Source organism: Nyctereutes procyonoides, unplaced genomic scaffold (genome assembly GCF_905146905.1).
Source record: "Nyctereutes procyonoides isolate TBG_1078 unplaced genomic scaffold, NYPRO_anot_genome, whole genome shotgun sequence".
NCBI lineage: Eukaryota > Metazoa > Chordata > Mammalia > Carnivora > Canidae > Nyctereutes > Nyctereutes procyonoides.
In genome coordinates this window covers 28,781,832-28,794,900 of record NW_026575160.1, presented here as the reverse complement: position 1 = coordinate 28,794,900, position 13,069 = coordinate 28,781,832, and positions in this window count along the sequence as shown.

Here is a 13,069-nt window from a genome sequence, read left to right as displayed (position 1 = left end):
TTAGCGATGCCTGGGTGGCTCAGTCGTTGAGTGTCTGCCTTTGGCTCAAGGCATGATCCTGGGGTCCCGGGATCAATTCCCACATCGGGCTACCTGCATGGAGCCCACTTCTCCCTCTGTCTGTGTCTCTGCCTCCCTCTGTCTGTGTCCCTCATGAATAAATAAACAAAATCTTTAAAAAAAATTAATTTAATTATTTAAAAATAATATATAAATCTATATATGATATATACATATGCATATATATGTAATAACATGTAATCATATGTATCATATATAGAGAGTTCATTCCCAATTAATTAAACAAAATTATATGCATACAACAACTAGAAAATATATAATAATATTAATATTTATTATATTTATTATCTTTGGCTGTAAGACTATCATTCAAATTTATTATTTTCTTGTATACAGGCTTCAGTATTTCCCAACATTCCCATAGTGATTGTCTCCTACATCTCTTTCATATACTCAGAATTTTTCACTTTCCTGCTTTTGCACCTTGAATAATCTCCTTCAGAATGGTCACCTGTTTTATCTCTGCATGCTGATTAATCTTCATGGATCAGTTCAAATTTTATCTTCTCTCAGAGATTTTCCCATAGAACCTGTAGCTGGAAGTCATTTTTACCATGTCTGAAGTGTCATAGCATATTATCTCTACCTTCTTTATGGCCTTATCACTTTCCATCTTGGATTATAACTACTTAGATATATATTATGATTCAATGGGTAATAGAATTTAAGTCCTTTGAGAAAAAGAATCTTTCAAAACTTTTTTGCATATTTCATAGCATCTAGCTTAGTGCATAGCATGTGGGTGTTTTAAAAAAAATCTCTTGAATGAATGAATAAATTTTTGAAAAGATGGATAACAATCAAAACCAACAATTCAATCACGCAGAATTTACTATGTAAACATTTGTTTACATATTTGAGGATATGGCTAAATAAGCTGTCATTCTTCAAGAACAATTTACTATATTATGACAAACGTGCATATTATGCTTTTCCCTGGTTAGTCATTGCTGTGGGCATTTAATATAAATCCAATTTCAAAATCTTCTTAATTATCCTATGAGGATATTTGGACATGGAGATGCTAAGAAACGTGACCAAAGTCATTTGGCTAGCAAGGATTGGAACCCAGGTGTCTGATCCACAAAATCTCGCTCTTAGTCATATTACAGGTTCTAGGTTTTCATTAAGTCTTCTGATATGTTGTATGCCTCTGCAAAGCAGAGGTTATGAAAATCCTTTCCTCTTAGTGTCATTAAGGTTTATAGATAAATTACATACATATACACACATATTTATTTGTATTTATATGGGTATGTGTGAATATATATATGTATGTGTGTCTGTATATAGATAGATAGATAGATAGATAGATAGATAGATAGATGGATGAATATACTTCAATGCCCAACCAATTCAAATGAAGTGCTAACCATAGGATGCCACAGTATCAATTGCCCATTCTATTTGCCTTTATATTTAATCCTTGGATTAATTAATTGATTCAAGTTTTTCCCAGAAAGTCACTCAAAAATAATATCTGCCTTTACAAATGAATGCAGATAGTTCAGTGGGCAATTAATTATTAACTTTGTCCTGAAGGAATAAGGTTTGAATAAATTTACTTTCGTGGAAAGGGAAATATGGCAGCAACAAGTCTAAAATGATGGGACATAACTCTGACAGGTGATGATCCAGATGAACAATTCAGGAGTGCCCTGTTTGATTCTTGAGAAACTAGGGGTGAACTTGGGATTGATGGCCATGCTGGTCAATGCCTGAGGAAGAAAAGTAGGAGATGCTTGAGCCTTAGCCTATTTTAGAATATTCCTTGGGATTAACCTCATTTGGGGAAATTAATCTGAAGAACCCAAAGACCTATCTAGAATATTCTAAAATTACTCGTGATATCCCACTATCTGTTATTTTAGTTTCTTTGAGGAGAAAAAAAAATTAAAATAGCAGATGGAAGAATTGTTTGGCATTTATCCAGGCCATCTGGTTTAACCACAGAGACACATCCACTAGGACATTTTACTCATAATAACAGAAGGATACAGCTAAACAGGATAGAAGACTGGAAATCCTCTTCCTCATCAAAGATGTGCTCAGAATATTTGAAGAACTGCCATTGGTATTCTATCTTCCCAGAAAAGAAACTTGTAAATACAGATTATTTGAGGGCTTACAATGGCTATGTGTCTACCATCTACCAGAGCCCGTCAGTTCAATGAATAAAAAAATCCATCATAATTGTGATTTTCTTGTAAGGAGCACTAACAGATCTTTTTTACTCTTCAATTGCTTTTCAGAGCATCACACTGTCATGGTCATTGTGGTGTTATGTCTCTTATGATTGTGTACCAATAAGCCTTATCAAGTTTTCTGGTAGCCCATATGCAGATGCTCTTTTATGCTTCTAGCAATTGGGTTATGTATGACCTGTCAGAACATGTTCTGACTATTACGGTCTACTCTAAGAGCACACAAATGCTTTCTCCAGAATGACAGATATTCTACAACCTTGGATTTCTTATTTTATCCAAAAACATACCTTGTGTAAAAGAAGCCTATAAATACCAAGAAAAATGACATTTCCATATATATGTGTTTTGTAATACTTTATCCCCAATTACAAATAATAATACCTATATGCGGTACATAATTCTAATGATATAATCCAGTCTTAGTGTTTTACTGCCATTCATAAACTGCTTCAGCAGAAATACATGTGATTTACAGCATCAATAGAACCCTTTAAATTACATCCTATATTATGTCGTAGGGCATGTATTGCCCTATGGTCTCACATGCAATGTCAGAGACAGAGGGAACAAGAAATGGAGAATTGTGATTTCACTGTAAATCAAAAGCTAAGTGTTGTTTATGAGCACTGGGGTTTTAGCACATGATATCATTTCACCTTTTTTTTTCTCTCTTATAGTAAGTTAGCCTAATGTGGGACAAAAATCTAATTCAATCAACAATTATTTATACCTTAATGTCTTTGGCATTAATAAGTAAAGGCAAATACTAGCCATATAATTAATTCTCCTAAAATTACTGTTATTTAAAAAGTTGGCTGGATTTTTACTGTAAGAACAGAGAGAATATTGAAAGGGTGCATGCTTATCCCAGTGCTTATGTATACATTGTTAGGCACTCTACAAACATTTGTTGACTTTCCTATTAGCTATAAAAAACGAAATTTACAAATTAAATTAATTTAATTTGTGTGTAACGATTAATATGAAAGTTGCACTTGAGAAACCATCTATAATCACCAATAAGTTTGCTTATTTTTTAATTTAGATGATATGTTTTAACAAGTGAAGTCAGTCCACCAAACACAAAAGTTGGAGTAGACACTAAATTCATTTCATGGCCAAATACTTGAAGTTTCATATCATCTTTAGTGATTTATTTTAGGACTACCGTGATTTTTCAAAGCAGTTTAGGGTAGCTTGACCTTGAACTTTTGTAGAAAAAGATGTCTTTCACCTCAGATTTCCCCACAAAATCTGAGCGATAAATAGTTAGAGATAAAAGCAATAATAATTTGTGATTGAAATGCAAGAATTTCATCTGAGCATACCCAGATTTACCTTCCTGGGAGTAAAATAGTGTAAGAGGCAGACAAAATCAGAGTGAAAAGGCAGGAAAAACAACCACTTTTCATCTTATAAGCATTACTTACCCTTGCACATACATGGGAAGGTATGCCTGCTTCTAAATGAATATATCTTATCGCTTCCATTTGTGATTTGATGTCTCCAAATCCTGTTCAAACCATAAGCAGCAATTCTGAAATTCTATCAACGAAATATATGTATACAGATGAAAAAGAGTCATTTGAAAAAACAGATCCTCAAGCCCATTTGGATTTAGTTAATCTCTAAAGAGGCTGGTTAAGAAATCAAAGAAGTAGATAGGGTTATTTCTATATTCTATGTGTCTAATATTTATCTGCAGTCATATATGAAATAATTCTTAAATAACTATGGCTACTTAAAATTTACAGAATTGAACCTATGCAGGGAGTAGTTGATCTTAAACTGACACAAACCAGATAGTCTCTTAATGTTACTCTAAGGAATTTTAAACTGACTCTGTTAAAGCTGAGGTTATTTGCCTTGGGGATGCCTAATGGAAGGGTTATTATAACACTGTCCACAAATAGGGGCCTTGAGAGAGTCAGGCCACAGCACTCCATTGACAGCTAATACATCGGACCATTGCCATGTCACAGGGTTCTCCAAGGCCAAAGGTCATTTCTCTTCCTTAATATTTAAATAAAGATACTTGACAAAAGCAAAAAACATCTTATTGCCAGTGATGGCTGCTGCTCAATTTATAAGAACCTTTACAAAGTCATGCTAATTCTCGGCCTTCTTAGAATGCATGGTAACCTTTCATAAATCCATCTTTTCCAGATGTCCTTGGAAATGACAGTTATAAAACTACAAATGATTTGTAATGCAAAATGGGACTGACAGACTTGAAGATTAGGGCTCGGTGTACTAAAATGACTAAGATTATAGTTAACAAAAAAGGCATAAAATGCATCGATAAACACCTGCTGAGGTAGCTCCAGATTATTCTAAACGTACTCAGTAAATGCTAGAACAAAACAAAAACTTACGCTTGTAATGCTAGAAGTAGCCGTTCACTTTGCGAAGATAGAGGAAGAGATTCCTCTGTCTGGGTCAGCTGGAAGACAGAGAGCAAACCACTTATATTCTTTTTTTTTTTTTCTTTTTCTAGGCAGTAGAATTTTTTTTCTCTTATGTCACTTTTCAATGTGTAAACATATGAACTTGATTTTTAAAGTCTTTCAGGAATACTGGACTAGTTGAATTTAATTATATATTTTCCTTAACTTAAAAAAAAACACAAAAAACGAGCCAACCAAATGCTTAATTAACCTCTTAATATATCTACAATGAGTCATAAATTAAAACCTAATGAAAAACAATTTTCATACTTCATCTTTACTGCTGAGATGACTTACATCAACAGGATAAGTTTGGGGCTCTGTGTTTAAGTCACACGTATCAGTGGAAGTTTGCAATTGCCTGTTTTTAGGGAAACTGAAAGTCGGGGAAATAATTTGAAGCAACATAGAGTGCTGTAATAGGAGCTTTTGAAACATACTTGAGGAAATGACTGAATACTACTTTTTTGAATAATTTTGAGTAACCTGCATGATAAGCCACCTGCTGTGTTGTACTTTCAAATATCAGGTATAAAGTCTGCCTCCAAAACCAGCAGGACAGTGTTAGGAACTTGGACCCAGCGCAACCTCTGATCTTCCGCTGGAGAGGAAGCTGACCGCCGACCCATTTACAATGTGTTGGTTCTGTTTGATTCCTATCCCTCTTTTCTCCATGTGTCCTCTAACTCAAATTTAATTCCTTCCATGTTATTCTTGCTTCTCCCCTTCCTAATGGCTGTTCAGTAAAACTGAGACCAAGTCCATAGCTGTGATTCTGCAAGAGGAGGGCAGGAAAAAAAAAAAAAACTGAAAAATCAGTTGAAACCTTCAGAGTTCAGTCCTTTATTTGCATTCAGACAGTTATTGAAAGGGAGCCATAGCCTTCCAGTATTATTGACCTAGAACTAGAATTCTAGTAAAGACATTTTTGTAGAGGAGCTAATATATCTTTGAAACAGGAAATAATACATTTTCAAGGAATCTCTTAAGCTTTTCTATGAATAGTTGCATTCATTAGTCAAATTTACTCAAAGTAGTAAGTCCATTTCTAAACATTTCTGGAAACCGTATGTGTGCTAAGTTTAGTTAACTATAAAATATATTTGACCAAAGCATGGAGAAAGGATATTTCCTTTTCTTGCTTATTTTTCCAGTGCCATAAAATACGCTATCATGTTTACAGTATGTCAGAGTGATGTCATATGCAGAACACTAAAACAGATGATGTTTTCAGTATGCGGGTGAAAAAACCCTCAGAGCTCACCAGAAGCCCTAAAACGAAAACATTCAATTGAGGCGAGGGGGACTGTGCTGGGGAGGCTAGGCCCCTGTGAAAACCAAGGCATGCCTTACCTGTCACATGGTCGACTTATTCTCCTTTCTCACCCAGTCCATCTTATGAAACGATTAGGTTGTTGGGTGGAAAAGGCAATGCACTATGGGGTCGAGCTACAGAGCCAAGAAAGCTGGCCTCTTCTAGATATTTTGAGCATGAGACGTGCAGTATTGAAATCATTCCTTCACCATTAGCTTAACGTTTATGTATTTACTGGCGCCAAGAAAACTCACCTTTGTTGGATTCTTTGAGAATTTGACCTGCAATTTTCATTTCACTCAATCATTCACTCATTCATTCGCTCATCACTCAACATTTATTGCCTTCCATGTACCGGCAACTCATCTAGACACTGCAGGGCATGAAGATGAGCCATAGTAGTGCCTTCTTTAAAGGCCTGATAATCATCTCAGTGTTATATCCTCCTCAAAAGACTTGACTTCCATCTTCATTTTGGCTCTGTCTTCAATATTAGCCAATATACTTTCACTGAAAGAGGTCACTGCATTTATCTTTCTTACCTCACTAGATGTGGATTTCCACAAGGAATGAGCTAGGCTTCGTCATTTTTATAACCCCAGGGTAAATGTTCAATAAAAGAAATTGAACAAATGAATGAATGAACAGAATACATAGCAACAGAATTATACTTACTTTGTGATCCTCAGCTAGCTAGTCTTCATTCTAAGATACCCAGACACTCCCAGGACACAGTGTTTTCAAACATCTTAAATACTATTTTATCCCAAATCTTGGTTTGGGAAAATTTAAAAGAAAAATGCAGAAGGGGAAGCTTGTGAATCGAACGTGGGCCAGAGGTGTCCCTTGTTTATTGTGTGGTTCTATGTGAGAATAAAATAGACCCAAGGTCAAGAGGAGATCCATGGAACTTTCTACATCTATTACCAATCAAGACAAGTCACATTGACATTCACAACATTTAGCATTGTTTAAATGATTCCCCAATTGATAATTCCTCATGCAACATTTATTTGGTTTGATCTATGTGTACCCTAACATGCATAGCATACTGCCTGATTGTCTTAAATATAAGAAATATATAATATCTCTTCAGTACGCCCAAGAAACCATCATCACCCCCTCCCCTACCCCACTACCTCTCTTTTTGCAACACAGAAGCTTTTTTTTTTTTTTTTTGAGTAACATATTATTCTTTTTTTCTCTTTTAAATACAAATCCAGACTGGCAGGCACAGTGCTATGTGTAGACTGGATTGAATCAAAGCAGCATTCTCCTACTTTTCCTGTGCATAGGAAGTGATACTAACAAGAATCAGATTTTCCTGGACCCGTAACAGAGTAACAGAGGAAACAACTTCTGGCACAGTAATTCTTTGAACTGGAACCATGAGGGCAAGTACTAACGTGTCCTTCTATTGCATGCAATGCCTTATGCACAAAAGCGGTTCTTGGGCTGTTGAAATGGACTGAATCAGATTTGCGGTACTAAATTTTTAAGGGCATGTGAATATTTTGATTTATTTTGAAAGATTCTATGTTCGCAATTCATCTGGTCAGATCAGGAGTTTCAGCTCTGGTTCCATGTAATTTACTTATGGAATGGATTCGAGACAGATGTTTAGGAAGATGTTTTATAAATATTTTCGTTTGATCAGAAGAAGCAGCAAGACAACTCGTAATCCAACAGTATTAATGCGATTAATACAAGCTTGTATCGTTGGATTATTATTAGTATTTATTAAGCACTCATAGGATTTGGGATAAGAAGCCTGGAGCCCAGACCTGCCATTGATTAGCTGAGTGACCTGAAGCAACACAATTAACCTCTGTGAAACTCACTTTCCTCATCTGTAAAAATGGAGCTAATTATACCAACCTCACACGGTTGCTAGGTCAAAAGGAGATCATGGAAAGTAAATCTGTTTCTCAGTTACTAAAATTATATTATTATTTATTTCATTAGAATGTGAGATGTATTGGGGCTAGGATCATTCTCTTAAAAATTTCTACACTTAACACTTGTCCTGGCATACAGTAGGTGCTCAATAAATGTCAAATGTATACATGAATGAACTGACTCAGGATACTAGAACTATAAGGATTAATATGATCCTTGTCCTCCAAAAACGTATAATCTAGTAGAAGAAAAAGCTTATGTGCAATATACTCTGACAGTTTAAAATTATACCTGTACAACCTCAGAGTGATCACCGATGTGGTAATTTCTCTGTGTGTACGAACATCTGCGGAACAATATGCAAGAACGAATTCAGGCTCTCACTGATATATGCTAGTTTTAAATTCCTGTGAATTTTACCGTGTGAACGGAGAAAAATAAACTCAGAGGTTTTAGAGTTGGATGAAGTACTTAGACAATATATCTAGGGAGGAAGGTAAGCCCATATTCTACAGATGGCCTCTTAGACATGATAGGTGAACACCCCATTTCCTATTTCCCTATATTTGATGTAGTAATAATGGATGTCCAGAAAATCCATAATGACTAAACTTGGTGATTTCTCATGAGGAGGGGAAAGTAAACCTAATGTTTCATTCCCAGTGAAAAAATGTTGAATTAAGATGTTGGTTGTAATAACTTACATCTCAAGGATATTTCCTTCCAGAAATACTTTTGTTGACAAACCAGAGAGAGCTCTGCTTTCTTAGTAGGACTTAAATAATTACTGTTGTAAGAATGGACCAGGTGACCCCCCCCCCCAAGGTCTTTTTTCCCTCTGAAATACTGCGTGGATGAAAAGCCTAGAACAGTCAGGGGTCAGCCACTCTATGCCTCTTTGGTGCGATTTCACCGGGAACCTGAAATCACTTATTGGCTGGAAGATGGTGTTGGACACTATTTGGCCACAGCCACCTTATTGGCAAAGGGAAGGAAACACCGCAGGTCAATTCAAGGTTGGGCTTGGCCTCTCCCATGATTTACTGTCCGTCATCTGTGTGGCCATAGTAAGATCTCAAAACAGTGGACGCAGGATTTAAGCTAGGGGAGTTTCAAGTAGGGGCGTCAATTCTATGAAGCAGAATTCTTCTAATGGTATCCTGCAAATACCACCTTCATTTTCCCATACATAGTGTTACTTTGTGTTTCTTTAAAGCATCTTACCTTTATATCAACTTTTGGATGGGGAAATAGTGACATCTCCATGCTGCAGATAGGGAAACCAAAGCACGACACATAGTTCGGGACCTACCAAGGTGACCTATTTACTGGTGGAGCAGAGACAATAATCCGGTGTTGCAGAAATTTGGAACACTCAAGTCGTGGGGCACTTACTGGTCCGCTGCTGCATGTTTGTTTTTTGCCAGGATGCTTCTTTGTAATAGCACATCTTGTGCCTCTTTGGTGGTTCATGCTGTTGGAATGGGAATAAGGGTGCAGATGCAGTGAGAGGTGGGAAATGATCAGTTTTGAATTAGCTGGTTGCAGCCTGAGAGACGAGTATATAAAAACGCAGCCCCAAACTAGAAGTGAAATTAAAAACAATGTACACATTTAGTGCAGAAAGGACTCTTACTTGTTTTCTTACTCCTTTTCTTTCTTTATTATTTTATTCCCATCATTTGCATCCAAAAGAGAAGCCAAAGTGGCAATAGTAGATGTATCCACACTCATCATTAAAAAGGGGGTCTGCAACATATCTAAGATAGGAATAAAATTATATTTGCAGTTCTTTCCTCTTGCTAGTGTGTGTGTGTGTGTGTGTGTGAGAGAGAGAGAGAGAGAGAGAGAGAGAGAGATTGAGAATGCGAATGAGGCCCCTCAAGCAGGGCACCAGGTGGTGAGTAGGATGCTCTTTGCATTCAGCCCTTTGGTCAGACCCAACTGTGACTTTTCCACTGAGAATTCAGGCACACTCTGAAGACTTGTTTCCATCTTCACTCTTTCTCAAAACACCCTAAGATGCTTATGCAAATTAATCTTGGGGGGCACCTGGGTGGTTCATTGGTTGAGTGTCTGCCTTCGGCTCAGGTCCCGGGATCAAGTCCCACATTGGGCTCCCTGCATGGAGCCTGCTTCTCCCTCTGCCTGTGTCTCTGCCTCTCTCTCTGTGTGTGTGTGTCTCTCATGAAGAAATAAATAAAATATTTTTTTTAAAAAAAAGGAAATTAATTTTTCATAGAGCATGAATGGTGAGACCTATTAAGATCAGAAAGAGTGCAAGGAAACCATTCAAGAAGTGCATGTGCCTGTAGAGACAGGGTTCAACATTGTTGGGGAAACAGTCACAAACCAAAATGTGCACGTTTTATTTAAAGAAGACCTGATAACCTAAGAATGGGGTTCCTTTGATTTGAAAGAAGAAAGATTCTGAAAGGAGGCCATGTAATAAATATGTTGCTTTATGCTCTTCTTTCAAATTTGTCTTTTAGCCATTATAATGACTTTTAAAATCTAAACAAAAAATCTCCCTCAGAGCCTCCGAATTTTGGTGCTATTTTCCCCTCAAGCTCCATTCCACACTGGACACAAAGTCAGGGAAATGACACTTGTGTGACACAATGCCACCCCCACCCCGTCCCCACACACCCCACTACCGAGTTTCACTTAGCCGGCTGCCAACCACCAGCCCAAATTTGAAGAGATTCATGACCCACGCTTCCTCGGGATTATGATGTCCTGTTTTATGGGATGTTCAGACTTTGGTAAGAATGGAGAGATAGATCCTCCTCGGTATTAACTGAGATGTATTAGTATGAGGACTATCAGGGCCGTGAATTACCTGCCTCGAAAACAGGCTTTAAAATTTCATCGTCCTGAGGAAAAATTGAAGAGGGTTTTATTAAAGACAATAGACAGAATTAAAGCTGGGCTAAGAAAGTTAGGGGCTGGCACTGAAAATTAAAATAGCCTCATGAAATACTCCTAACCCATCTGACGAACATCTGAGCAATAATAAAATCTAAAGCTCTATTGTGGTTTTTTTTTTTAAAGGTATGTGTAACAATGGTCATTATCATAGAAGGGAATTTCAGAAATTGTAACTCCGTGCAGCTGGTTTCCACAGCTATGATCTTTTTCTTAAAAGTTGCGACAGTATTTCAGTGCTGCATTAAAACTATACCGTTGGGTTATCAACTTCTCTCACTTCCTCCCTTATTCCTGGAGCAACTTTCTTAAATTCTGCGGCTCTGGGTCACAGGGCCTCCTTGAACTCAAGAGGCTGCCCCAACTTAAATTAGAGGTTATATTACCACCCAGTTGGCCATCACAGTGAATAGACCCGGACTTCTCTGGGATTGAATGCCATAACCCCAAGCAGAACACATATCCTAATTTTTATATTTATCATTAATATTGTTTCAAGTAGAAAATGTCTGTAAGCAGTCAAATTAGTTATAGACATCAGAGGGTGAATTAAATGCAAGTGCATGGAGAACAGAGGAAAAATGATCTTAGGACTAAGAAGCATTAAATTAGTTAATGAGATATTCTAATCTAGAGGCAACTATTTTCTTCAAATAACCTGTCCTTGGGTGCCTCCCTACTCCACATGGGACCAACCTTGGACTTTTTCCTTAAAACTAACTTTCAGTTATTTATGGTTAAAAGTTACAATTGGCGAAAAACTGGAAAATCCCCCAATCCCCGCCTTGCCCCCCACACATGGCAAAGTGCTTTGATTATTTTTTACGTGTCAAAATATTACCTACAAATAAAGTATTCAGTCAACAAACAAATAAAGCCATAGTTCCTAGATCTCTGCGGCGCCTCCAAATCCTAGTTGCCCACTCTCAGACCTTGGCTTTCTTCATAGAGAGCTGTAACTTGTTTTTCAAAATCTTAGGCCTAAGAAGTCTCCCTCAAGCACTGCATTCATTGGCTCCGCTCCGAAAAGCATTTTTTGCTTGAACAGATCGCAGATCCGAAGCCTCAAAGAAGAAAGTAGTTTGCTGCTTTGTGGACGTTGCCTTGCACAGCATATGCAAGTTCCGTTTTTTCAGATGAAGCCTAAACAATAAAACCCTTCTGCAAGGCACTTGCAGTTTTTTCCACTAGAGGTCTCTCTCGTAACAGCTTTCCTTTTGTTGGGAATCATTAATTATTTTACTCAAAGGAAAAATTCTACCTTTTAGATTGGAATGCTGCACTTAACATGTTATGCTAGAGAAAGATATAATGCCTCCTTAGCTTGTTCTCCTCCTTGATGGGTAGATATTAGGTTGACGGGATGAATCATCTTGGGTATTTTATTACACAATTGGCTACACTTTAGTAAAGAAGTTGGAACTTTCACCTCTGCCTCCAAAAGTCTCAAAATTTGACGGGTTAAAACAGAACGTTGCAGTAAATATGCCTTATCAGTGAGCACTAAACAGTCAGGCTTTGAATTCTCCTAAGAACATCTAAGATCTGGTGCCAACTAAGATCATAAAAATCTCAAGCCTGAAATCATTCTACATTCATCACTTCCACTTTGGCAAGAAAAAAAAAAAAAAAGCATGTTTTCTTACTTGTGTAGGGATATTCAATTTTTGCTGATTCCTTGTATGTTCTTTTTGCAGAAAATAAGCCATTAACTCCCAAAAAATCCATAGGATATTATGGTGGGTTGCTTGTTTGTATGTTTGTTTTAAAAAAAATGTATTCTGGGGACATACTATGACAATGTTTTTACACCCCCCCCCCAAAAAAAAGTCTCCAACCATTAACCAATGCAAAAGACCAGTGAGTTTCGATAATGTTAAAACAGAGAGGATCTAAAATGAAAACAAGCACTGAATACTCTCAAGGAAAATTGCATTGAACAAAGTACTATAGAATAAAACACGCTGACATCAGTCACAAAGCCACTTAAATATTCAGCAGACCCAAAGAGTGTGCAGATTTCTGAGGATGGAAGTAGAAAGACAGTGCTGCGCTCCTGACACAAGAAATTCAATGGGAAGATGTGAAATGTGAAGAAGCAAAGGAGCGCCTAGCAAATCAATTTTAGTGTTATACTGAAGGTAGAGGATGTCTGCACGAGCGGCTACAGTGGCTAAGCACAGAGCAATACT